The sequence below is a fragment of the Carcharhinus amblyrhynchos genome, chromosome 2 (assembly GCF_965287045.1).
Source record: "Carcharhinus amblyrhynchos chromosome 2, sCarAmb.v2.hapA, whole genome shotgun sequence".
Taxonomy (NCBI): domain Eukaryota; kingdom Metazoa; phylum Chordata; class Chondrichthyes; order Carcharhiniformes; family Carcharhinidae; genus Carcharhinus; species Carcharhinus amblyrhynchos.
Genome location: NC_137325.1, coordinates 85903175 through 85916825, shown reverse-complemented (window position 1 = coordinate 85916825; position 13651 = coordinate 85903175). Strand labels below are relative to the sequence as shown.

General features: G+C 41.4%; 1 protein-coding gene across 1 annotated transcript in view; it reads left to right on the top strand.

Moving 5' to 3' along the window:
* Positions 1-235, top strand: part of tmem245 (transmembrane protein 245) — a 152869-nt gene extending 152634 nt beyond the window's left edge. Inside the window, exon 20 of the transcript XR_013889059.1 lies at positions 106-235. The gene's annotated coding sequence lies outside the window, so the exon portion shown is untranslated. The remainder of the gene's footprint in view (positions 1-105) is intronic.
* The last annotated feature ends 13416 nt before the right edge of the window (positions 236-13651 follow it).

Below are 13651 nucleotides of genomic sequence, written 5' to 3'. Positions count from 1 at the left end.
GCAATTCTTCTTTTGGAACCTCCCCCTGTCCTTGTCCCCTGCCTTTCGTGCTGTGCTGCACTGCTACTGGTATGCATTTTTATGCTGTTTTTCTTTCTCACACAGGCCCAAGTCCAAAAAATATAAAAATGCTGTGTGCAACCCACTCCCAATCTGCACATGCAGAAAAACTCTGAGCTCCTTTGGGAATTGAAATTCCCAACCTCAGCTCTCAACACCAAGGTAAGTCAAGTTTTCATAACACATAAGGAAATATATTAAAGGTACAATGTTCAGCCTAAATCATGAGGAGTTGCCAGTGCAACTCCTAAGTTACATTATCGTTGGATATTAGGCATAACCCTGACAGCAAGGTATCCAGACTGTCTACATAATAATGGTCAGCACCACTATACTGAGACAGATGTGAGTATGTCATCAGATTGTAATTTTACAGAAAAGTCGTGTTTGACAAAATACATTTGTCAGGTGCTTACTTCTAATTAAAATTCAAATCGTTCTACTTAATTTTCTTCATAGCATTTTTTTCCAAGCTGAAGTAGAAGTCATAACTGCAATCTCTCCAATTCCTTATTTTGAATGAATTTCTGAGGATGGTGCTGCTTATGGTGAGTCCGAAATGATTGCAGCCCTAGCCCTCAATTGTAAATTAAACTAACATCACTGTGAGCACATCAAGAACCCACAAGTACAACTAATTCTCACAAAGAATGTGCAAGAGATGGGTTCCAACCAAAATCATTAGGTCTTACAATGGTTATTTGAAAACCATCCCATGATATAGTTCATAAGATTCCCCAGTCATTGTCAATACCTCATTTCTATTTAGAAAAGCTGCATAAAGATTCAATTAAAATGTCAACTTTAAGTTATAATCCAGCTTGGCATTTGTACGCACAAGTCAAATTAGTTTTGTGCTGCAGCTCTCTGGTATTGGCAGGTGTGTACTTTACCTCCTGCATGATGTTATGAACCCGGCAACAGATGGTTTTAATGATATCACGTGACAACATTTTTTTCAAACTGTAGGAGCTTACTTTTAGTATGATTCCTGTTTGAGATCCTTGATCATCGACTACACAATGAGTTGGAATTATGCCAATATTATCAGTCCAGTTAAATTATTTTAACTACTACAAACAAATTAATAATCTGTTGTAAAAAGCTTGGGCAAAATTCCAGGATGTTAAAAATGGAAGATTCAGTGATGGGAAATGGGGTCAAGGGGAGATGGTTAGATTTTCTGTTGTTAAAGACTGTCATTGCAACTAAAGTGAAATGTTTATACCATAGGTAAATGTCTAAGAAATATTAAATTAAGTACAAATGAACCATCTTTGTAGGTTGTCACTCAATGCTTTTATGCACTCGTCCCAGACACACTGCCTCCCCAGACACAATGTCAGCTAATCAATTCTGTCAAAAGGCCATATTCTACCATTTCCTAAATGGAAAGCTTTCACAGCTGAAAGTACAAAAAATAAACAAGTCACTGAAAACCTCTGCATGTTTGGGCAGAGATATGATCACACTATCTGTGTGCGATCTCTGGTTCATACAGAAAGTAACTTCTGCATTATTTAGTTAGTTTAAGCTTCTAGCAGCACTTTGCTCAAGTGATTTCTTCAGAATTTGCCATTTTTAAAAAATACATCTTACAATTTTTTGAAGGATATCTGGAGAAACACAAATTGTTGCAAAGTCATGAATAACATAACCAGGAAATTGACCTTTTAAAGCTTAGGAGGACAAATGGAAGTCAAAAACAATTTTGTTTCCTGAACGGATTGTTCATATTCATGTATAGAAATAATTTCTTCTTTTGTAAAGAGAGGAAATCAGAAAGACCATCTTCTGTGGAAAAATAAATGTAACTAGTGTAGACTATTAAAATATAAAAAAATTACTTTTGATATGATTATTCATATTTGTGAATATAAATGGCCAGTTTCATTTCTGGGGTATAGATTTAACTCTAGGGAAAAAAATATGCACAATATCAGACTCTTTGAAGAAATACAATGATTTTTGAATTAGCTGATCAGTAATGTTGTCCACCAGAATAACTTTGTACTGCAGCAGATATTACATACAGTCTGCTGCTGTGTTTGAATGAATGTTTGAACAGCTCTTGGGCAGAATATGAAAAGAGTTAATGAATAACTGCACACACCTATTTCACTGTTTAACTATGCTTTATGTTAACTATATTTTACTCCTTTTACTAAAATACTTTCCAAACCTACCCCCTGAAAATCTTTCAAAGAATTATGTACCTGGCTAATTTCTGCTGTAATTTGATTATTGCCTGGCATTCTGGAGTAGTCATGACCTTGGTTGTTTCTTGCAAAAGATTACCACATGACTGAATGGACTGTAGTTAACAGCCAGACAGGCGAATGTAAAATAGGGTGTGTAGTAAGCAGGAAATTGAACTTTTGTTAAAGAGTCCACTTCTACACAATACTTTGATGTGCACTGCCTTTTTCATGTGTCAGATGGGAAAATGTGTGCAAGTATTTTACAGCAAAAGATTGCCACTGGGCACCTGGTTGCATGCAATGGCAGATTCTACTGGTGAAGGTGCAATATGTGTATGATTTCTGATTCATTTAGTGACTTTTTGGTGTGCCACAGGGCTCAGTACTGGGACCTCTTCTATTTGTAATATACGTAAATGTCTTGGAAGAGGGAGTACCTGGTGTGATCAGCAAGTTTGCAGATGACACTAAGATGGCTGGACTGGCAGACAGTGAGGAACAGGATATAGATAGGCTGGTATGTTGGGCAGATAAATGGCAGATGGAATTTAATCCTGATAAATGTGAGGTGATGCATTTGGGAAGAAATAATGTAGGGGGGAGTTATATGATAAAGGGTAGACCTATTAAGAGTATAGAAACGCAGAGGGACCTGGGGGTGCAAGTGCACAAGTCTTTGAAGGTGGCAGTACAGGTGGAGAAGGTTGTGAAGAAAGCTTACGGTATGCTAGCCTTTATAGGAAGGGTTATAGAGTACAAGAGCTGGCGTCTAATGTTGTAGTTGTATAGAACGTTGGTTAGGCTGCATTTGAAGTACTGTGTCCAGTTCTGGTTGCCTTACTACCGGAAGGACGTGGAGACCCTGTAGAGAGTGCAGAGGAGGTTTACTAGGATGCTGCCTGGTATGGAAGGACTGGGTTATGAGGAAAGATTGGGCAAATTGTGGCTGTTTTCCTTAGAAAGACAGAGAATGAGGGGAGATCTAATAGAGGTGTATAAGATTATGAAGGGTATAGATAAACAGTGGTAAGCTTTTTCCTAGATTGGAAACAAATATTACGAGGAGGATTGGAAACAAATATTACGAGGGGGATTGGAAACAAATATTAGGATGAGGGGGGCAAGGTACAATTTGGATGTTAGAGGGAGGTTTTTCACGCAGAGGGTTGTCGGGATATGGAATGCTTTGCCAAGTAAGGTGGTGGAGGCAGGCACACTGGAGTTGTTTAAGGGATACTTAGGCACATGAGCGGGATAGAGATGGAGGGATATAGGAGACTGTTTTAAATAAGGATCAAGAGCCTTGGGATGTCCCTGGGACTCAATTGATTCCTATGGACGTTCCAACATATTTTCTGGCTCACTTGTTTTACTTTTGAGCTTCTGGGGATTCCCTTGAATGTTTGCATAAGATTGTGCATGTTATTGATGTTTTTCTCTTTTAATCCACAGGTGCTTCGGTCCACCTTGTTGTCCAACAAGGGGCATACATGCGGTGGGTCATGCGAGGGCTGCTGTTGGATGTTTCGAGAGTAGCCTAGTGCTTCACGTCGTTAGCGTATGCTTAAACTTCTAGCTGATGGGAAACACAACAGCTCAGTGACTATCACTGTTTGCTGTGCAGATACATGGATTTGGGCCAGTGTCTGTGGGAGTTTGCGCATTCTCCCTGTGCTTGCGTGGGTTTTCTCCAGGTGTTCTGATTTCCTCCCACACCCCAAAGATGTGCTCTTAGGTTGACTGGTGTAACAAATCGTCCCTAAATTAGTCTCCTCTCAATCTGGTTTCCATTGTGGCGTGCCATTAGCGTAGACAAGGGTCATGGGTGGAAGAGGGGACTCGCAATGTTGAAATGGCAGCGTGGGCTTATTGGGCCGAAGGGCCTGTTTCCTGTGCTGTGTTGTTCTTTGTTCTTTTCCGAATCTTTGCAAAGAGATAAAGACATTGAGAGATCAGGGGAGCCTTTAAATTTGTAGCCATGGTGGAGTTGCTCTTCATTGTATAATCTCTCTACTGTGTGACATCCTGCCCTAGATTCCCAACTGGGGAGGGAGCTGCTCCTTTGCATCGCTAATTGACCACTGTCCAGGCCATTTGATGCATGATTTGCTGTGCTGAGATGGTAGAGGCAAGAGTAAGAGGGTCACTCGCTCTGTGAAATACAGAATTTACTGATCCTGGATCAGACAAATGGATGAAGAAGCTGATCCACTTCTCTCTTTGCTTTCTCATGACAGTCGAGACGTGAGGAAGCTCATCATCTTCTAGGCAAGGATTGGAATTGGCAGTTTCTTTTGTTTACTGCAGTCTTCACAAGCTAACCAAGTAGTTTGGCTGATCCACCGCGAGGGTGGTGAGGGACTGGAATGCCCTGCCTGCTGCAGTTGTAAATGCGCCTAGTTTGGGGGCGTTTAAGAGATTGGTGGATAGGTTTATGGACGAAAAAGGAGTGGTTTAGATTAGTGGGTCAATGTTTTTTTTTAAAAATAAGACTGGTCGGCGCAACATTGTGGGCCGAAGGGCCTGTTCCGCGCTGTAATGTTCTATGTTCTATGTTCTAAGCCTCTTTCCATTTGAAGTGCTTTTTTTCCCCCTGAAGTCTATGTATTTTATTTCTGAAAGACTTATGCCAATCACATGTTCAGTTGTTCATTGGCAAGGGACATACGTTCAAGGCAATTGCTCCCATTTCCCCCAGAAGTCTATTAAATCATCTTTATGCCTTGTGCTTGTTAGGATGTCCTGTTTAACCTACTGACCAGTTTGTGTATGGATCTTCCCACTTCCCACCCATCAGCAATGTCTTGTTCCAGTGCTAGTGCTAGTGCTAGTGCTAGAGATGTGTCCTTGGCCAAGAAAATAGCTTTTGTTCATTATTTCACTCAACATAACGTGCAACAAATTCAGACCGTAATCCCTATCCATCCCCCATTTTGTTAACTTTCATTGAATGTATCGGTTTTCCTCTCTCCTTTGGCTGTAGTACATTTATTTTTTAAACTTGCCCCATTGACATTCCCTTTAGATGTTGAAGACGCCATTCTTCTGTCATTTGATTTCTCCTGTCTTTGATCCTATCATAGACCTTTTTGTCCTTGTCCCATTTACTCCTTGCTCAAAACCTATTACATTTTTAAGTCGTTGCACTTCTGATAAAAGATCATCAACCTGAAATGCTAACTGCTTTTCTCTCACCAAACATTGAGTATTTCATAAATTCTGTTTTTATTTCAGATTCCAGCATCCATACTATTCTGCCTTTAGACATACAAATGGAGTTTTTATTTTCACGGTTCAGTGATTTATGCTGAACAGCAGGCATAAGTTTAACATACAAACCAAAATGATCATCTTTACTTAGACTCATTAGGGATTAAATGGTTGCAAAGATGGGAAGTGGTTTGGATTGATTTTGTAGGGGGACGTTATACAATATACAATAAATGGCAGAACCATCAGGAGTATAGACACAGAGGGGCCTGGGTGTGCAAGTCCACAGATCCTTAATGGTAGCAGCACAGGTGGAGAGGATGGTGAAGGCGGCATATGGCATGCTTGCCTTTATTGGACAGGGCATAGAGTATAGAAGTTGGCATATGATGTTGCAGTTATATAGAATGTTGGTTAGGCCACATTTGGAATACTGCGTCCGGTTCTGGTCGCCACACTACCAGAAGGACATGGAAGTTTTGGAGAGAGTACAGAAAAGGTTTACCAGGATGTTGCCTGGTATGGAGGGGCTTAGCTATGAGGTTAAACTGGGGTTGTTCTCCCTGGAAAGACAGAAGATGAAGAGTGACCTAATAGAGGTGTTTAAAATTATGAAGGGCATAGATAGGGTGTACAGTGGGAAATATGGTTAGAGATGTAAAAACAAGTGTAACTTAATAAGTGTATTTAAGGGAGGAGAAAATGACATTGTAAATGAACTAGTAATCCAGAGACCCATATTAATGCTGGATACCTCCAGTTATTTATCAAGGGTAAATACACCTGGAAGAGAAAGGATAGCAATGTCTGTACATTATTTTTGTTACTTTTAGCAAATTGAATCTGCAACTGGACAATCTTCCCAAACCACTGAGGCCTTGATTACTTTATCCTTTTCTAAAGTGAGAAACAGATTTTACATGTATAAAGAGCCGAAGTACAATTTAGGAAATGACCAACAGGAAAATGATGCACTGCTGCCTTAGCTGCAGAATTTAAAACTTAACGTATGCAGTCAACCCAGACTAAAAAAAATCTGACAATTCCTATTAGAACTATGCAGTATCGATTACAGGAAGTGTGAATGTGAAGGTAAAAATTGAGTGATTTTGAACTCCCACGTCCTCCTGTGGGCAACAGCCACATTGTCTAAATTCACATATGAAGAGTGACCACCAGACCACAACAATCCCACCCAGGCCCTCTCCTTGTAACCCTCTCCCACTAAGGGGTAATTTAGCATGGCCAATCCATCTATGGAAGAAAATTACAGAATGGAAACTGGCACTTTGGCCCATTCCCAGTTGCTTGCATTTGAACCATATCCCTCTATACCCATCTTACCTATATAACTGTCTAAACACTTTTTAAAAGACAATTGTACCCGCCTCTCCCACCACCTCTGGTAGCTTGTTCCAGACACACACTATTCATGTGAAAAAAATTGACCCTCTGAACCCTTTTGTATCTCTCCCCTCTCACAAACCTATGCCCTCTAGTTTTAGACTTACCTACCTTTGGGAAAAGATATTGATCATCTAGCTGATCTATGCCTCTCATTATTTTGTAAACCTCTAAGATCACCTCTAAGCCTCCTATACTTCAATGAAAAAAGTCTGTCTATCCAGCCTCTACTTATAACTCAAACCATCAAGTCCCTACAGCATCTTTGTAAATCTTTTGTGCACTCTTTCTAATTTATTAATATCCTATAATAGGGTGACGAGAACTGTACACAGTATTCCAAGTGTAGCCTTACCATTGTCTTGTACAACTTCAACAAGACGCCCCAACTCCTGTATTTAGTGTTCTGACCAATGAAGCCAAGCATGCCAAATGCCTTCTTCACCATTCTATCCACCTATGACTCCACTTCGAAGGAGCTATGAACCTGTACCCTAAATCTTTGTTCTATAATTCTCCCCAATGCCTTATCATTAACTGAGCAAGTCCTACTCTGATTCGATCTACCAAAATGCATCACCTTGCATTTATCTAAATTAAACTCCATCTGCCATTCATCAGCCCACTGGCCCACTTGATCAAGATTCTGGAGAAAACCCATGAAGACTCGGGGAGAACATGCAAACTCTACACTGACAGTGACCTGAAACCAGAATTGAACTCAGGTCCCGGGCAGCACAATGTTGAAGAAATTTTTTTTCAACATCAAGAAATGGAAGAAAAATAATTGTAGGTAGATGACAAATATAGCTTCCAGAGAAGAGGTTAGAAATCATGTGCTCTTTGAAAGGAGATGGTTGTCCTTCAAATTACGCTGTCTCCTAGCTCACTTTATATTAATAGATGTGGATACAAAAACTTTTTTTCGTGATGCTTTTTAAAGATGGTCATACTTCATGTGTACAGAGTAGGCCCATATATGGTCTATCCCGTACAATATTTCCTAATCAAGTTTTTACAGTTATAAAGCAAAATATTCCTGTGATTTTCATGGGCACTTTAATCATAGTAAGAAAGCCATTCAAATTTAAATTATTTCTGAAGCATTACTATTAAAATCTGTGGATGTAACACACAAAAGGTAGTAGTTGACAAACCAGGAATTTTTTTAAGTGATATTATTCAACATCTTTAAGGGAATTGATAAATTGAAGGCAATAGCTTGAATTTGCCAGAAACTGGAAACAGGAACATGAGGAAGAGTGCAATCCATTCAAAATATAAAGTATGTGCTCAAATAGAACAGACTAGCAGGTGGATAATATAGAAAAATTGAAGGGAGAATTGGATAGATTTGTGAAGGAGTAGCTGGTTGAAGGGTATTAACTTTTGGGACCAGCCACATCAGCTACACAGGTTTTCTGGCTCTGTACTATCCCATGGACCCCAGTGCAAAGCCCCTCATAAACATTTTTTTCAAATTCAAGATATTAAACTAGATGTGTATATTTTGAGATAATATCTAATGCATCATCTTCAAATTAATCCAAAAGGATCAAGCTACTACTATTATTTTTAATCATTTTATGTTCATTATTATAAAACCAGTAAATCAATAAGTCAATAAATTGGAATGCATAATATCCTGATGCGCCATCGACTCACCTGATGAAGGAGCAGTGCTCCGAAAGCTTGTGATTCCAAATTAACCTGTTGGAGTTTAACCTGATGTTGCGAGACTTCTTGTTCTTCATTGAGTATGAAATCAGGGTTCAGAGCATCTCTGCTAAAATATATGATTGCTAATTTGTTTTTTAAGAATTGCATTATGAGGCATATAACTTCTCCCCCTGCGAGTGTAAAAACAATTTGGAAACATGAATTTTACAAAAAAACAGATCATTCTGACCAACTAGTCAATATTGATGTTTACACATTGCCCAAGAAAATAATTTTAATCAGACTCACCCACACTGTTTTTTGTCCTTCTAAATCTGACATAAAATTAGTGATGGAGTCAGGATCCATGTGAATTTTTCACCCTTATAATTCTCTATGCAAAGAAGTTTAATGATGGCTGTAATTTTCAAAAAATGACTGACTTCACACAAGCAGTGGATTCCTCCTCCACATTTTAGTCCATCCTCCTAACACAATTAAGAGAGATCATATTTCTTGTTTTTACCTAATTATCACTTCCTCTAATCCTAGACAAAGTAGTACAGATGCTGGAAATCCTCAGCAAGTCAGACAGCATCTGTGGAGGAAAGAGAGTTAACATTTCAGATCAATAACCCCCAAAATCATCCAGCTGAAACATGGCCTCCCCTCAATGTTTTTCTTGGCATGGGAGGCAGCGTGCAGTTCGCTGGCATGGGACTCTCTGGTCCTGCCAGTGTCAGCGGGAATTCCCATTGAAATCATCCCACACTGCTGTGGGGTTGTGACGCTGGTGGGACCAGAGGTGTGAATAGCCGGAGAGTTCCAGCTATTAGCTCTGTTTCTCTCCAAAGATTCAACATTTCTGTCTTTATTCTCAATAACTGATGCACAATTGACAGAAGGGCTTCCAGAACCTGTGGAACATGATGTACAAACACTTTAGGCAAGTTACTTTCAACTCTTAAGAGCAAAATACTGCGGATGCTGGAATGTGAAACAAAAATAGAAAATACTGGAAAAATACAGCAAGTCTGGCAGCATCCGTGGAGAAAAAATAGAGTTAACATTTTGAGTCATACAGACCTGCTGAGTTTTTCCAGCATCTTCTGTTTTTTCTTTCAACTCCTACTATATTCTCACTTCAAACCAATTTCTAATCATTTTGTGGGTCAGAAAACGGACTGCAGCGATTCAAGAAAACAGCTCACCACCACCTTCTTAACTAGGGTTGGGCAATAAGTGCTGGCCAGCCAGCGATGCCCATGGTCCACAAATGAATTTTAAAAAGTCCAATTTGCCATCAAAGAACAGCACAGCGTAGGAAACAAGCCCGCGCTGCCCATTTTAACACTCAGTGATTACCTTATTAAGGTCAACGTTTTTGTCTACCTCTAGTGGAACGCCACAATAAAGGGGGTGCAAATTTAGGGAATTGTATGTACGCCAGATTCAGGGAGATCCAATTCAGGAACAATTTATTGACACCAATCAGCCTAAAAAGCATGTTTTTGGGATGTGGGAGGAAACCGGGAGCATCCGGAAAAAACCCATGCAAGCACGGGGAGAATGTGCAAACTCCCACAGACATTGATCCAAGCCGGAGATCCGACCCAGGTCCCTGTAACTGTTTGGCAGACAGTGTTAGTCACTGAGCTGACGTGTTGCCCATCAATTGGTCCAGATTAAGTGTACACTAACAGACGTGAAGCACTAGGCAACTCTCAAAGCAACATCCAAGAGCAATCCTCGCACAACCCACCGCGTGTATGCACCTTGTTGGCCAACACGGCAGACTGAATTACCTGTGGATGTAAAAGGCGACATCAATAAACATAAATAGACTTACAACAGGCTATACAGACAGTGATGGAAGATCCCCAATAGCTCCAACATAAGTGACAAGGTGAGCCTTATAATTTGTTGGACGACTGATAGGAATCTATTAATTCCCAGGAATGTCCTGAGGCTCTTGATCTTCAACTAGAACATTCTTTTGTATCCGTCCATCTCCAGTCTGCTCATGTGACTATCCAGGCAAGTCTTAAACAACCCTAGCATGTCTGCCTCCACCATCCTACTTGGCAGTGCATTCCAGGCCCCCACCACCCTCTGTGTAAAAAAACGTCCTTCTGACATCTGAGTTATATCTCGCCCCTCTCGAATTGAGCCCGTAACCCCTTGTGATCGTCGCCTCCAACCTGGGAAAAAGCTTCCCATTGTTCACCCTATCTATACCCTTCATAATCTTACACGCCTCTATTGGGTCTCCCCTCATTCTCTGTCTTTCCAGGGAGAACAACCGCAGTTTGGCCAATCTCTTCTCATAGCTAAGACCCTCCATACCAGGCAACATCCTGGTAAACCTCCTCTGCACTTTAAGGCCTCCATGTCCTTCCGGTAGTGCAGCAACCAGAACTGGACGCAATACTCTAAATGTGGTCTAACCAATGTTCTATACAACTGCAACATCAGATTCCAGCTTTTATACTTGATACCCCTTCCTATAAAGGCATGCATACCATATGCCTTCTTCACCACCTTCTCCACCTGTGCTGCCACCTTCAAGGACTTGTGAACTTGCACACCTAGGTCCCTCGGTGTTTCTATACTCTTAACAGTCCTACCATTTATTGTACAACTCCCCCCTACATTAGTTCTTCCAAAATGCATCACCTCGCATTTATCTGGATTAAATTCCATCTGCCTTTTCTCCGTCCAATTTACCAGCCTATCTATATCATGCTGTATTGTCCGACACTGTTCATCACTATCAGCAAGTCCAGCCATCTTTGTGTCATCCGCAAACTTGCTGATCACACCAGTTACTGCTTCTTCCAAATCATTTATATATATCACAAATAGCAGAGGTCCCAGTAGGGAGTCCTGCAGAATACCACTAGTCACAGACCTCCAGCTAGAAAAAGTCCCTTCCACTGCTACCCTGTCTCCTGTGACCAAGCCAGTTCTCAACCCATCTAGCCACCTGTCCTTGTATCCCATGAGCCTTATCCTTTTTCACCAACGTGCCATGAGGGACTTTGACAAACGCCTTACTGAAATCCATATAGACGACATCCACGGCCCTTCCTTCGTCAACCGTTTTTGTCACCTCCTCAAAATATTTCACCTGATTTGTAGGGCACGACCTCCCTCTTACAAAACCATGCTGTCTGTCACTAATGAGATTGTTCTGTTCTAAATGCACATACATCCTATCTCTTAAGAATCCTCTCCAACAACTTCCCTACCACGGACATCAAGCTCACCAGCCTGTAATTACCTGGGTTATCCCTGCTACCTTTTTTAAACAACGGTACCACATTCACTATCCTCCAATCCTCTGGGACCTCACCTGTGTCCAAAGAGACAAAGATTTCCATCAGAGGCCCAGCAATTTCATCTCGTCTCCCTGAGCAGTCTAGGATAAATGCTATCAGTCCCCAGGGATTTGTCAGTTTTAATGTTCCCTAAAAAACCTAACACTTCCTTGTAATGGAGATTTTCTCCAACGGGTCAACAACTCCCTCTAAGACACTCCCAGACAACAAGTCCTTCTCCTTTGTGAATACGGACACGAAGTATTCATTCAGGATCTCCCCTATTCCCTTGGGCTCTAAACATAATTCCCCTCCTTTGTCCCTGAGAGGTCCGATTTTTTCTCTAACAACTCTTTTGTTCCTAACACATGAATAAAATGCCTTTGGATTATTCTTAATCTTGTCTGCCAAGGCCATTTCGTGACCTCTTCACCCTTCTAACTCCCCGTTTGAGTTCTCTCCTACTTTCTCTGTATTCCTCCGAGCTCTCTGTTCAGTTGCCTGGACCTAGCATACGCCTCTCTTTTCTTTGTGATCAAGTCCTCAATATCCCTGGTTATCCACAACTCTCGAATCCTGCCTTTCCTATCCTTCCTTTTTACAGGCACATGTCTGTCCTGCAGCCTTATCAGATGTCCCTTAAAAGACTCCCACATACCAGACGTGGACTTACCCTTGAACTCCCCCAATCTATGGCCACCAATTCCTACATAATCCGGCTATAGTTAGCCTTCTCCCAACTTAGCACCCTACCCTTAGGACAACACTCATCCTTTTCCATTAGTATCCTAAAGTAAACAGAATTGTGCTCACTATTTGCTACATGTTCCCCTACTGAAACCTTGACCACCTGACTGGGCTCATTTCCCAGAACCAAGTCCAGTATAGCCCCCTCTCTAGTCGGGCTAACTACATACTGCTCCAAAGAACTTTCCAGACCGCATTTTACAAATTCCTCCCCGTCCAGACCCCCAGCCCTAAGCACCTTCCAATCCAAACCAGGGAAATTAAAGTCTCCCACTACAACAACCCTATTTTTTCTGCACCTATCCATAATTTCCTTACATATCCGTTCTTCCACTTCCTGCGGGCTATTGGGCGGCCTTTAGTATACCCCCAGCATAGTGATTGCACCCTTCCTGTTCCTGAGCTCCACCCACAGCGACTCATTACATGACTCCTCTAAATTGTCCACCCTCTGCACTGCTGTAATATGCTCCCTAATATTGCTACTCCCCCACCTCTTTTAGCCCCTCCTCTGTCTCACCTAAAACACTTATACCCCAGAATATTCAGCTGCCAGTCTTGTCTTTCTCTTAACCAAGTCTCCGTCACCGCAACCACATCCAAATTCCGTGTAAGCATTAAGGCCTTGAGTTCGTCTGTCTTACCCGTTATGCTCCTCACATTGAAGCAGACACACTCCAGACCTCCAGACCCACTCAGGTCCTCCTTCTCCAGAATGCTCCACTTCTTATCTAACCTTGCCCCGGCAACCAACTCGTCCCCAACCTCAGTGCCTACTGAGCTATTGTTTTGATCCCCCCCCCCATTAGTTTAAACTCTGCCGAAACACTCCAGCTAAATTCCCAGCCAGGATATTAGTACCTTTCCCATTTAGGTGTACCCCATCCTTCCTATACAGGTGCCTTCCTCTCATGAAGACTTCCCAATGATCTACAAATATGAAACCCTCCTTCTTGCACCAATCTTTTAGCCACGCGTTCAATTGTAGGATCTCCCTGTTCCTAGCCCCACTAGCACTGGGAGCAGTCCAGAGACTGCTACTCTAGAGGC